The sequence below is a fragment of the Haliotis cracherodii genome, unplaced genomic scaffold (assembly GCF_022045235.1).
Source record: "Haliotis cracherodii isolate W230 unplaced genomic scaffold, xgHalCrac1.p SCAF_15, whole genome shotgun sequence".
NCBI lineage: Eukaryota > Metazoa > Mollusca > Gastropoda > Lepetellida > Haliotidae > Haliotis > Haliotis cracherodii.
Genome location: NW_027266270.1, coordinates 28,264,635 through 28,279,433, shown reverse-complemented (window position 1 = coordinate 28,279,433; position 14,799 = coordinate 28,264,635). Strand labels below are relative to the sequence as shown.

At 36.5% G+C, this 14,799-nt stretch overlaps 1 protein-coding gene across 1 annotated transcript in view; it reads right to left on the bottom strand.

The window, feature by feature from the left end:
* Positions 1-13,330, bottom strand: part of LOC139462457 (muscle LIM protein Mlp84B-like) — a 31,895-nt gene extending 18,565 nt beyond the window's left edge. The window contains exon 1 of the mRNA XM_071244191.1: positions 13,045-13,330. The gene's annotated coding sequence lies outside the window, so the exon portion shown is untranslated. The remainder of the gene's footprint in view (positions 1-13,044) is intronic.
* Positions 13,331-14,799: the final 1,469 nt, after the last annotated feature.

The window sequence follows — 14,799 nt, the reverse complement described above, 5'->3', positions numbered from 1 at the left end:
TAGTCCAGACTGATGCCGATTTATAGTGCCAGCCCACTGAGTTACCATGCTGCAGTTTTACATCAATACCCCACTCAGACACAGTATACTGACTCCAAGCAGACCAGTCCTTGTTTTAGCCCCTGATTGTCGAGCGCCAAACAGCTTAACAACAAGTACCACATCTAAAAGTCTTTGGGTATGATGTGATCAGGGATTGAACCCCGGACCTTCCGTTCCCCGGGCGGACGCTCTACCACTAGACCACGGAGGCGGCCGTGAAAGTATTGACCAAACAAAACAAATAATTCTGAAGTTGTTTTGTCAAAGGTTGTTTTGCCAAGATTTGTGATTCTGCAGATGATTCTGTAAGATTTGTCACAATTAAACTGTAAAATATTTTAGCATGTGCATGATTAAACATGATAGACGGTTAGGTGAAATTGGCTTTGCGTTCAAGATACAGAGATACATGGCATCAAACTTTTGGACTCATTCTCTGCAAAGTCCCATTTTCAGACTTATAACTGTTTATGTAATAATTACGTTTTTTAGACATAATGCCTGATTAACTGAACGTAGACATGTATGCTGAATTGTTTTGAAATAATTATTTTAATACATTACAAACTAACGAGAGAAAAATAATATATTTTTGTACCGTCCTCACACATGGCGACTTTTACAGAAGTAAGTTGACAATCGTCTTTCTTAATGACGTCACAGCACAACTGTATCCTAGCACCCTATCCTGGTGGGTGACAATTACTGTTTTTAAATAAGGCTGCATGATAAACTTCCAGTAAAGAATCAAATCTAGATCAGAAAAGCCAGTGATTACCCATGAGCAAGGATCCAGGCCACCCACATAATCAGGGTAGGACGACACACAATCATCCAAGTCACCTAGCCGGACCCCAATCTTCTCATATTTTGTTGCCTGAGATGCACATGTGAAAGGAAAGATGTTATCTCTGGAGCACACAAAGGTGTACAACAGACTGATTAGTTTGTCACCATGATCAAAGTTGAGATTGAAATTAATAATGAAAAGCCTTAAATGATGTATCTGAAATACTGGCCATACAATCACAGTTATAATATAATCAGGGTTTTACCACGACCATGATGACTGACCCCTAATGATTAATTTTAAGGGTCCTTGTAGGCAGTATGAGGGTCCTGTAAAGTAGTGAAATGGTGTAGTGTACTGTATGTTTTGATATTTACATTACGCCTGGAATGAATAAATGATCAAGTGGACTGTGGTCACGGTTGTGACCAACACCCATAACTGCGCTTGATGTGCTGTAGGTATAGTGAATATTATTGTGCATCCGCAGTATATTCTTTTTCTGGATTCATTCTATACCTTTTTCCATACTGGACGCACATTTGTGCGTCACGTAAACCCTAAATCATGTAAATGAATACTATAGCAGCTGGCATACTAGCGTTGCTGTTGTCAATATATTTGTTTCACACAACTGAAATCATAGCTGGCATTTTGATATTCTAATGATCAACTACAAACCATTTGACAAGTTACAACTCCTTTAAAAAATAATCATCAGAGAGTATTTCTCCTCTAGAAAAATTGGTCATGTTGGTCAGCCGTGGTCAAAGCCGCAATGGTGGGTACGTGAATAGAATCTTTGACAATGTGCAGTTGACTGTTCTGTCCAGGGTCAAACAAAGGTTTGCCGGTGGTCAGCAAGGACATTCTAGCTTTAGTTAAGTAGATGAAGATGTGAATGTCAGAGGGCCAGAACTATACCTGGGCCCACAACAAATTCACAGTTAGAGGTTATCCTACCGAGTGGGTAGACATTCCTGCTTTCTGTATGTGCTAAATGGAATGGGGAAACTTTGATAAGACTTCTGGGAGGAAATGTCCTGGTGCTGGAAGAATAGCATTAACATGTGTTGTGGACATGGTAGACTGTTCAAAATTAAAGGGGGTCAGGGCTGTTGAGGTTTGCAATGTATTTGAACATTAGCATGCCATACATGATAAATCTTCAACTTCAAAAATAGGATTTTGACCATGATGAAAAGGGCCCCATTACTTTCAGACTTCATTCACAACACTATCAGACAATAGGCATGACAGGGGATGTGAAAGAATAATTTCCAACATCATGATCATGTACAAAAATAATAGCTTACTAAAATAATGACATAGTACTTGTTGGTCATGTTAGCATGGTTAGTTGATAAACATAATAAAGGTAGCTTTCAACATTTTTATTAGTTTCATAGTTTCTCATTTTAAAGTTTTTTGGACAACTATGTAAAATCAACAAACACATGATTTATCATGATCGTCTATTGAACATGTTGAATATTGAAAATAGTATGCATCCTTTTTTAAAGTTCTAATTTGAAAAGGTATTTTCAAATTTCAATAAATGCAATAATGTAATATTAAGCATTACACATGTTAAGGCTGTTCCTCTATTATGTTTATTAGTCCTGCTTTAAGCGAAAAACATTTCCCCTCGACCAAGCTGTGACATTAATTACAGCTGTATTAACAGAGAGCAGGAAATTAATAATTTCCATTTGGAAACTTTTACTGACATTTGTTGCATACTGAATATTGGCCCCTCAGTACCATTTCATTGTATCACTATTCCAATATTTCTGTTATTCTATCACAGTTCTGGCACATAAATTGTATACAATAACTGGCATTGTTACTGTAGGATAATGTTACAACATAGTTGAGATACCTGATCTGCATATTGTGTGACAAGGGCACCAGGCTACAGATTGTACAACAAAGTTCTACCACAAAAGCCAGACATGATGGGATAAAGGAACTGCTCTGTTTACTCATACAATATCATGTGCCTAACAGGATTAGTAGGGTTTTTTTTGTGTGTGTCTTCTTTGTCAAAAAGAATTTGTGGTTCTGCTATGGTGAAAATATACATCTGTTTTGCAGGGCGTCTGTACTAATTCATGTATTTGGATAGGCTGTGCTTTTTTGTGGTCTTGCATAACCATGATAACACGGATTCCTACATACATCTTGCTTTGAACACTTGTTGATCATATTCAGATTTATGTAATCATGTACTGGAAACCATTTTTAAGTATCTAGTCAGAGACTAGTAAAATAAGACAAAATTACATAACCTTGTGGGCTACCACTTTTAACGCGCAGATGGCAACTCTGATCATTTTTTAAGGACTAGCGAAGTTACAAGGTGATTTTTACCCCTGACATGTGACCCATTAAATGTGAAAATTCTCCCATTGGATTCCGGGTTAGAATATTAGTCCCCTGGCAACGTATTCTTGTACAAGGCGAGGATTCGCTGGGGTAGGCTCCTGCAGTGACTTGGTTCATCATGGTCATTGTGTGTCATCGTACCCTGATTGCATAGGATGTTCAGAGCTCCAGATAAATTTTGGAGCAATTGAGTTTTTACTCAACGGTTTCTATTTTAACTGGTTCATTACATTTGTCATCGGGTGACCAATATTTTTTCACTCATCTATTCATAACTCTTCGGGGTTTTACCAAAAATGAGTAAACATTTTGAGATTTAAAAAAAAATGAAATAATGTTTTAGATGTATATAACGGTTCTAAATACAGGCTTGAATCTGAAAGTAAATTCGCTTGTAAATAAGCTCTGTTGTATGCACGCTGAAAAAGCGTGCTGCTTTTATACATTTTAGTTTTTCCTAAAATACATGCGTTTGTGTATGCAAGTTAATTGAAAGTAATTGAGTTTTGAATATTTGGGGGGGGGGGGGGGGGGGGTTACGCAGCTTATTTGTAGCTCTGGATGTTGCTCATAATATCAATCACAGGATTGTCTGGTCCATATCAACATATTATTAACAGGCCCTGGTCTGAGTGCAGGCACTAAACAACAAACAAACCTGTGATGGACCATGTGTTAGAAATATGGGGCTAAGGGAACCATATGACATTTCTCGGAAATGGAGGGTCATTTATTTTTAGGGTTATGACTAAGGATTTATGGCTTAACCTGATAAATGCATTTATAGCTGCCGAACTTTGCAATATGTCAGTGATACTTTTTTCACTGACACTTATAGGATTTTTACCATGTTTACATTCACATTTACTCACTTGTTCTGAATTATTATCATGATTAGAATATGTGTTATGGCTTCATGACTGCAAGTGCAAATCTGTTGATGACTTTGAATTGAAACTCACTCACTCATTATCATGATTATCAGAAGTAGAATATGAAACATGTGAGTGTTTTTTGGATGGACTACTGAGTTCAAAGTTCTCAAATTCTGAAACTGGGATCACAAGGGCAAATAATATGTCCCAGTATATGTATCTATGCTCATAATGGAGTTAATGGCTTCAGGTCTCAGGTGCCTGTGATACAGTTCAACATAAACTTGATAACTTTTTAAAGTCAAAACATTATATATATACATACAGTATTCACTCTAATAAGCATCCTGCTCCAATATGTGCCCCTTAGCAACTTCCTAACCAGTCTGTAAGTAATCTTATATAAGCACCTCCAAACAAGACAGAAAATTTACTTGGCAGTCCATATTTTCTGGTGTATGTTACAGACATTGTTTTACAGATAACAGGAGTGCAGATGGGGTGTATTATTGCACAGAAACTATTATCGAAAAAGTTTTAGTTTCATCAACATCTGAACTAAGTTTGTTCCCTACTGATAGCTCTCTGAAAACAAATTAAACTTGTATGATTTTCAAAGCAGCTGGAGTGCATATTAACATGTATACAGTATGTTTTTTTAAAATAATATATATTACATGCATGACCAGGGTTTCTGCTCTGTTAATTGTCTAGTAAATTAAATGACAGTCAATGAAAAAGAATGTCCCATCAAAAGTTGGGGGGAAAAATAAAAATGTCCTATTATATCACAAATGTGTCTCTAACAAAACATTTACTATAATTTTTCTGCTACGACATCATATACGCTGATCAAAATGCATAATTCACACACACTATTCCATGGCTGAATAGATCCGTTACAATTCCTAACAAAAGTTTCATGTAAGTACGGTGTTCAGCGGTTCTGTGTAAAGTAAATTTCTCAATTAAAATTTAACAAATTACTAATCATGACCACAATCTCCCATGATATGTACCACGCCCACTGCATATCATCCACTGTCATGACAGGTCAAGCATGACTGCGCTTGATGTGCTGTAGGTATAGTGAATATTATTGTGCATCCGCAGTATATTCTTTTTCTGGATTCATTCTATACCTTTTTCCATACTGGACGCACATTTGTGCGTCACGTAAACCCTAAATCATGTAAATGAATACTATAGCAGCTGGCATACTAGCGTTGCTGTTGTCAATATATTTGTTTCACACAACTGAAATCATAGCTGGCATTTTGATATTCTAATGATCAACTACAAACCATTTGACAAGTTACAACTCCTTTAAAAAATAATCATCAGAGAGTATTTCTCCTCTAGAAAAATTGGTCATGTTGGTCAGCCGTGGTCAAAGCCGCAATGGTGGGTACGTGAATAGAATCTTTGACAATGTGCAGTTGACTGTTCTGTCCAGGGTCAAACAAAGGTTTGCCGGTGGTCAGCAAGGACATTCTAGCTTTAGTTAAGTAGATGAAGATGTGAATGTCAGAGGGCCAGAACTATACCTGGGCCCACAACAAATTCACAGTTAGAGGTTATCCTACCGAGTGGGTAGACATTCCTGCTTTCTGTATGTGCTAAATGGAATGGGGAAACTTTGATAAGACTTCTGGGAGGAAATGTCCTGGTGCTGGAAGAATAGCATTAACATGTGTTGTGGACATGGTAGACTGTTCAAAATTAAAGGGGGTCAGGGCTGTTGAGGTTTGCAATGTATTTGAACATTAGCATGCCATACATGATAAATCTTCAACTTCAAAAATAGGATTTTGACCATGATGAAAAGGGCCCCATTACTTTCAGACTTCATTCACAACACTATCAGACAATAGGCATGACAGGGGATGTGAAAGAATAATTTCCAACATCATGATCATGTACAAAAATAATAGCTTACTAAAATAATGACATAGTACTTGTTGGTCATGTTAGCATGGTTAGTTGATAAACATAATAAAGGTAGCTTTCAACATTTTTATTAGTTTCATAGTTTCTCATTTTAAAGTTTTTTGGACAACTATGTAAAATCAACAAACACATGATTTATCATGATCGTCTATTGAACATGTTGAATATTGAAAATAGTATGCATCCTTTTTTAAAGTTCTAATTTGAAAAGGTATTTTCAAATTTCAATAAATGCAATAATGTAATATTAAGCATTACACATGTTAAGGCTGTTCCTCTATTATGTTTATTAGTCCTGCTTTAAGCGAAAAACATTTCCCCTCGACCAAGCTGTGACATTAATTACAGCTGTATTAACAGAGAGCAGGAAATTAATAATTTCCATTTGGAAACTTTTACTGACATTTGTTGCATACTGAATATTGGCCCCTCAGTACCATTTCATTGTATCACTATTCCAATATTTCTGTTATTCTATCACAGTTCTGGCACATAAATTGTATACAATAACTGGCATTGTTACTGTAGGATAATGTTACAACATAGTTGAGATACCTGATCTGCATATTGTGTGACAAGGGCACCAGGCTACAGATTGTACAACAAAGTTCTACCACAAAAGCCAGACATGATGGGATAAAGGAACTGCTCTGTTTACTCATACAATATCATGTGCCTAACAGGATTAGTAGGGTTTTTTTTGTGTGTGTCTTCTTTGTCAAAAAGAATTTGTGGTTCTGCTATGGTGAAAATATACATCTGTTTTGCAGGGCGTCTGTACTAATTCATGTATTTGGATAGGCTGTGCTTTTTTGTGGTCTTGCATAACCATGATAACACGGATTCCTACATACATCTTGCTTTGAACACTTGTTGATCATATTCAGATTTATGTAATCATGTACTGGAAACCATTTTTAAGTATCTAGTCAGAGACTAGTAAAATAAGACAAAATTACATAACCTTGTGGGCTACCACTTTTAACGCGCAGATGGCAACTCTGATCATTTTTTAAGGACTAGCGAAGTTACAAGGTGATTTTTACCCCTGACATGTGACCCATTAAATGTGAAAATTCTCCCATTGGATTCCGGGTTAGAATATTAGTCCCCTGGCAACGTATTCTTGTACAAGGCGAGGATTCGCTGGGGTAGGCTCCTGCAGTGACTTGGTTCATCATGGTCATTGTGTGTCATCGTACCCTGATTGCATAGGATGTTCAGAGCTCCAGATAAATTTTGGAGCAATTGAGTTTTTACTCAACGGTTTCTATTTTAACTGGTTCATTACATTTGTCATCGGGTGACCAATATTTTTTCACTCATCTATTCATAACTCTTCGGGGTTTTACCAAAAATGAGTAAACATTTTGAGATTTAAAAAAAAATGAAATAATGTTTTAGATGTATATAACGGTTCTAAATACAGGCTTGAATCTGAAAGTAAATTCGCTTGTAAATAAGCTCTGTTGTATGCACGCTGAAAAAGCGTGCTGCTTTTATACATTTTAGTTTTTCCTAAAATACATGCGTTTGTGTATGCAAGTTAATTGAAAGTAATTGAGTTTTGAATATTTGGGGGGGGGGGGGGGGGGTTACGCAGCTTATTTGTAGCTCTGGATGTTGCTCATAATATCAATCACAGGATTGTCTGGTCCATATCAACATATTATTAACAGGCCCTGGTCTGAGTGCAGGCACTAAACAACAAACAAACCTGTGATGGACCATGTGTTAGAAATATGGGGCTAAGGGAACCATATGACATTTCTCGGAAATGGAGGGTCATTTATTTTTAGGGTTATGACTAAGGATTTATGGCTTAACCTGATAAATGCATTTATAGCTGCCGAACTTTGCAATATGTCAGTGATACTTTTTTCACTGACACTTATAGGATTTTTACCATGTTTACATTCACATTTACTCACTTGTTCTGAATTATTATCATGATTAGAATATGTGTTATGGCTTCATGACTGCAAGTGCAAATCTGTTGATGACTTTGAATTGAAACTCACTCACTCATTATCATGATTATCAGAAGTAGAATATGAAACATGTGAGTGTTTTTTGGATGGACTACTGAGTTCAAAGTTCTCAAATTCTGAAACTGGGATCACAAGGGCAAATAATATGTCCCAGTATATGTATCTATGCTCATAATGGAGTTAATGGCTTCAGGTCTCAGGTGCCTGTGATACAGTTCAACATAAACTTGATAACTTTTTAAAGTCAAAACATTATATATATACATACAGTATTCACTCTAATAAGCATCCTGCTCCAATATGTGCCCCTTAGCAACTTCCTAACCAGTCTGTAAGTAATCTTATATAAGCACCTCCAAACAAGACAGAAAATTTACTTGGCAGTCCATATTTTCTGGTGTATGTTACAGACATTGTTTTACAGATAACAGGAGTGCAGATGGGGTGTATTATTGCACAGAAACTATTATCGAAAAAGTTTTAGTTTCATCAACATCTGAACTAAGTTTGTTCCCTACTGATAGCTCTCTGAAAACAAATTAAACTTGTATGATTTTCAAAGCAGCTGGAGTGCATATTAACATGTATACAGTATGTTTTTTTAAAATAATATATATTACATGCATGACCAGGGTTTCTGCTCTGTTAATTGTCTAGTAAATTAAATGACAGTCAATGAAAAAGAATGTCCCATCAAAAGTTGGGGGGAAAAATAAAAATGTCCTATTATATCACAAATGTGTCTCTAACAAAACATTTACTATAATTTTTCTGCTACGACATCATATACGCTGATCAAAATGCATAATTCACACACACTATTCCATGGCTGAATAGATCCGTTACAATTCCTAACAAAAGTTTCATGTAAGTACGGTGTTCAGCGGTTCTGTGTAAAGTAAATTTCTCAATTAAAATTTAACAAATTACTAATCATGACCACAATCTCCCATGATATGTACCACGCCCACTGCATATCATCCACTGTCATGACAGGTCAAGCATGACTGCGCTTGATGTGCAGTAGGTATAGTGAATATTATTGTGCATCCGCAGTATATTCTTTTTCTGGATTCATTCTATACCTTTTTCCATACTGGACGCACATTTGTGCGTCACGTAAACCCTAAATCATGTAAATGAATACTATAGCAGCTGGCATACTAGCGTTGCTGTTGTCAATATATTTGTTTCACACAACTGAAATCATAGCTGGCATTTTGATATTCTAATGATCAACTACAAACCATTTGACAAGTTACAACTCCTTTAAAAAATAATCATCAGAGAGTATTTCTCCTCTAGAAAAATTGGTCATGTTGGTCAGCCGTGGTCAAAGCCGCAATGGTGGGTACGTGAATAGAATCTTTGACAATGTGCAGTTGACTGTTCTGTCCAGGGTCAAACAAAGGTTTGCCGGTGGTCAGCAAGGACATTCTAGCTTTAGTTAAGTAGATGAAGATGTGAATGTCAGAGGGCCAGAACTATACCTGGGCCCACAACAAATTCACAGTTAGAGGTTATCCTACCGAGTGGGTAGACATTCCTGCTTTCTGTATGTGCTAAATGGAATGGGGAAACTTTGATAAGACTTCTGGGAGGAAATGTCCTGGTGCTGGAAGAATAGCATTAACATGTGTTGTGGACATGGTAGACTGTTCAAAATTAAAGGGGGTCAGGGCTGTTGAGGTTTGCAATGTATTTGAACATTAGCATGCCATACATGATAAATCTTCAACTTCAAAAATAGGATTTTGACCATGATGAAAAGGGCCCCATTACTTTCAGACTTCATTCACAACACTATCAGACAATAGGCATGACAGGGGATGTGAAAGAATAATTTCCAACATCATGATCATGTACAAAAATAATAGCTTACTAAAATAATGACATAGTACTTGTTGGTCATGTTAGCATGGTTAGTTGATAAACATAATAAAGGTAGCTTTCAACATTTTTATTAGTTTCATAGTTTCTCATTTTAAAGTTTTTTGGACAACTATGTAAAATCAACAAACACATGATTTATCATGATCGTCTATTGAACATGTTGAATATTGAAAATAGTATGCATCCTTTTTTAAAGTTCTAATTTGAAAAGGTATTTTCAAATTTCAATAAATGCAATAATGTAATATTAAGCATTACACATGTTAAGGCTGTTCCTCTATTATGTTTATTAGTCCTGCTTTAAGCGAAAAACATTTCCCCTCGACCAAGCTGTGACATTAATTACAGCTGTATTAACAGAGAGCAGGAAATTAATAATTTCCATTTGGAAACTTTTACTGACATTTGTTGCATACTGAATATTGGCCCCTCAGTACCATTTCATTGTATCACTATTCCAATATTTCTGTTATTCTATCACAGTTCTGGCACATAAATTGTATACAATAACTGGCATTGTTACTGTAGGATAATGTTACAACATAGTTGAGATACCTGATCTGCATATTGTGTGACAAGGGCACCAGGCTACAGATTGTACAACAAAGTTCTACCACAAAAGCCAGACATGATGGGATAAAGGAACTGCTCTGTTTACTCATACAATATCATGTGCCTAACAGGATTAGTAGGGTTTTTTTTGTGTGTGTCTTCTTTGTCAAAAAGAATTTGTGGTTCTGCTATGGTGAAAATATACATCTGTTTTGCAGGGCGTCTGTACTAATTCATGTATTTGGATAGGCTGTGCTTTTTTGTGGTCTTGCATAACCATGATAACACGGATTCCTACATACATCTTGCTTTGAACACTTGTTGATCATATTCAGATTTATGTAATCATGTACTGGAAACCATTTTTAAGTATCTAGTCAGAGACTAGTAAAATAAGACAAAATTACATAACCTTGTGGGCTACCACTTTTAACGCGCAGATGGCAACTCTGATCATTTTTAAGGACAAGCGAAGTTACAAGGTGATTTTTACCCCTGACATGTGACCCATTAAATGTGAAAATTCTCCCATTGGATTCCGGGTTAGAATATTAGTCCCCTGGCAACGTATTCTTGTACAAGGCGAGGATTCGCTGGGGTAGGCTCCTGCAGTGACTTGGTTCATCATGGTCATTGTGTGTCATCGTACCCTGATTGCATAGGATGTTCAGAGCTCCAGATAAATTTTGGAGCAATTGAGTTTTTACTCAACGGTTTCTATTTTAACTGGTTCATTACATTTGTCATCGGGTGACCAATATTTTTTCACTCATCTATTCATAACTCTTCGGGGTTTTACCAAAAATGAGTAAACATTTTGAGATTTAAAAAAAAATGAAATAATGTTTTAGATGTATATAACGGTTCTAAATACAGGCTTGAATCTGAAAGTAAATTCGCTTGTAAATAAGCTCTGTTGTATGCACGCTGAAAAAGCGTGCTGCTTTTATACATTTTAGTTTTTCCTAAAATACATGCGTTTGTGTATGCAAGTTAATTGAAAGTAATTGAGTTTTGAATATTTGGGGGGGGGGGGGGGGGTTACGCAGCTTATTTGTAGCTCTGGATGTTGCTCATAATATCAATCACAGGATTGTCTGGTCCATATCAACATATTATTAACAGGCCCTGGTCTGAGTGCAGGCACTAAACAACAAACAAACCTGTGATGGACCATGTGTTAGAAATATGGGGCTAAGGGAACCATATGACATTTCTCGGAAATGGAGGGTCATTTATTTTTAGGGTTATGACTAAGGATTTATGGCTTAACCTGATAAATGCATTTATAGCTGCCGAACTTTGCAATATGTCAGTGATACTTTTTTCACTGACACTTATAGGATTTTTACCATGTTTACATTCACATTTACTCACTTGTTCTGAATTATTATCATGATTAGAATATGTGTTATGGCTTCATGACTGCAAGTGCAAATCTGTTGATGACTTTGAATTGAAACTCACTCACTCATTATCATGATTATCAGAAGTAGAATATGAAACATGTGAGTGTTTTTTGGATGGACTACTGAGTTCAAAGTTCTCAAATTCTGAAACTGGGATCACAAGGGCAAATAATATGTCCCAGTATATGTATCTATGCTCATAATGGAGTTAATGGCTTCAGGTCTCAGGTGCCTGTGATACAGTTCAACATAAACTTGATAACTTTTTAAAGTCAAAACATTATATATATACATACAGTATTCACTCTAATAAGCATCCTGCTCCAATATGTGCCCCTTAGCAACTTCCTAACCAGTCTGTAAGTAATCTTATATAAGCACCTCCAAACAAGACAGAAAATTTACTTGGCAGTCCATATTTTCTGGTGTATGTTACAGACATTGTTTTACAGATAACAGGAGTGCAGATGGGGTGTATTATTGCACAGAAACTATTATCGAAAAAGTTTTAGTTTCATCAACATCTGAACTAAGTTTGTTCCCTACTGATAGCTCTCTGAAAACAAATTAAACTTGTATGATTTTCAAAGCAGCTGGAGTGCATATTAACATGTATACAGTATGTTTTTTTAAAATAATATATATTACATGCATGACCAGGGTTTCTGCTCTGTTAATTGTCTAGTAAATTAAATGACAGTCAATGAAAAAGAATGTCCCATCAAAAGTTGGGGGGAAAAATAAAAATGTCCTATTATATCACAAATGTGTCTCTAACAAAACATTTACTATAATTTTTCTGCTACGACATCATATACGCTGATCAAAATGCATAATTCACACACACTATTCCATGGCTGAATAGATCCGTTACAATTCCTAACAAAAGTTTCATGTAAGTACGGTGTTCAGCGGTTCTGTGTAAAGTAAATTTCTCAATTAAAATTTAACAAATTACTAATCATGACCACAATCTCCCATGATATGTACCACGCCCACTGCATATCATCCACTGTCATGACAGGTCAAGCATGTCATCGCCTATTACGGAGTGACGACCAAATGTAGCGGAACTACTTTAGTACATCATGGTGTCTATATTTCAAATATTTGACACGGAAGTGCCGAGCGGATATCGTGTCAACAAGATTTACCTGTATTGATGTTGCTATCGACAATCGTACTTCCCGCGTAAGATGTTGAATTGAGCAGGCTGTAGTGAATCACCTGTTTTCAGCTCACGTTTAGAATTTTCCTGGCAGAGTGTCCAAGTCAACAATTACAGGTGCACCTTCGGAACACAACACCGCGCGCGCCCGATTCTCGCGAGAAGATTTAACACTTTGCACACGGCACTCTGCGAAAGCAACTGACTGGGAAAAGCTTCATTGTCTTGTGTGGTAGATAAATCCCATTTTCTGTATCAACACGTCTTTCGTTATTGACACGGCTATATATGGGTCGATGTGTGCTTTCTTTACACAACAATTAAGGATTTACATATGTATAAATACATAATCCCAACAGGTGCGCGACAATTTGAGTGACTAGTTCTTTGGGTATTTTACGTTTGCGCACTTCAAAGCACTATGGATAAATTATAGTCGTACTAAAGACGTATATAGATCTATATACGTCTTTGGTCTAACCTATCTAACTAAAGAAAACGCGGAGAACATTCCCGAACTCAATATATGTTCGGGAAAGTGTATTTTAAGCGTCAAAAGCAACAACTGTACTAAAAAAATAATAAATGATATTGACTGTAATAGTGTATTGGCGTGTGTGATGTAACACTACACCCAGTAGATCTAGTACATCCATCCATAAAAATATGTCGCAGACATAAACTTTAAAAAAATATCATGTAGGTCTGTCACATCTTCTTCAAATCTGTTTCTCAGGTCGCCGAGGGATATAAATTTCGGGTATAAATATATCGAACAGAATATGCATTTGATCTGTTATACAATACATTACATATTACAATATAAATACGTATATAATGTCACTTGACGTGATGGTGTTTTATTATATATCTATACTTATCAAATGCCATATTTATATAATGTACGTGAGAATCAATAAAAGATTGGCAAAGAGGCCGAGCCTATATAAATGCCTTTTATGCAATTGAATTGTGTGGTGACACGGTTGCTACATACATAGGTTTGCTTAACTGCAAGGGGCCTTGAGTGTGGCTGGGTCACTACATCAGTATTGTATGATATACATTATTAACGTACGTATTAACACAAACACAAACAGATGTAAGGAACTCGTTATTCACTGCACGGCTGAATTGGGTTTTTTACGTCAGTCAGTAATATTCCAGCTTCTGATCACTGCGGCCTAAAGATATAAATGCTCGAATCTAGGCCAGACAAACAGGTGGGTGACTGTATGAGCACAAATCTACATCATCAACCAAGACACATGCATTGTAAACACCCGTTCTTCACCGGTCAGTTCAAAGGACATCCATGGGTACTGGGACCTATTCTGAACCGGATACCCACTCACACTGACAGTTACTATGACTGTACCCCCGTGGAATTACGGGTGAGAATAGGTACCAAGCAATCTATGCCGGCCGTAAGAGGCGACCAAATAGATCGGATGCTCAGGCTCGGTAGTTTGGTGTCATACCCCGACGGCGTGGATCGTTGCTTACAATATCAATCACTGGATTATCGGGTCCAGACTCGATTATTTACAGACAGTCGTCATATAGCTGGAATATTTCTCAGCGCGGAGTTAAACAACAACAAAAACAAACTATAATTGTATAGAAATACATGCATACATATGACAGTTTGTTTTAGAAATATGTATATATGACATAAATAAGGAATACAAAAGCGGGTGTTCGTTTAATAAGTGTATACTAACCAGAATTTGATAGGGGT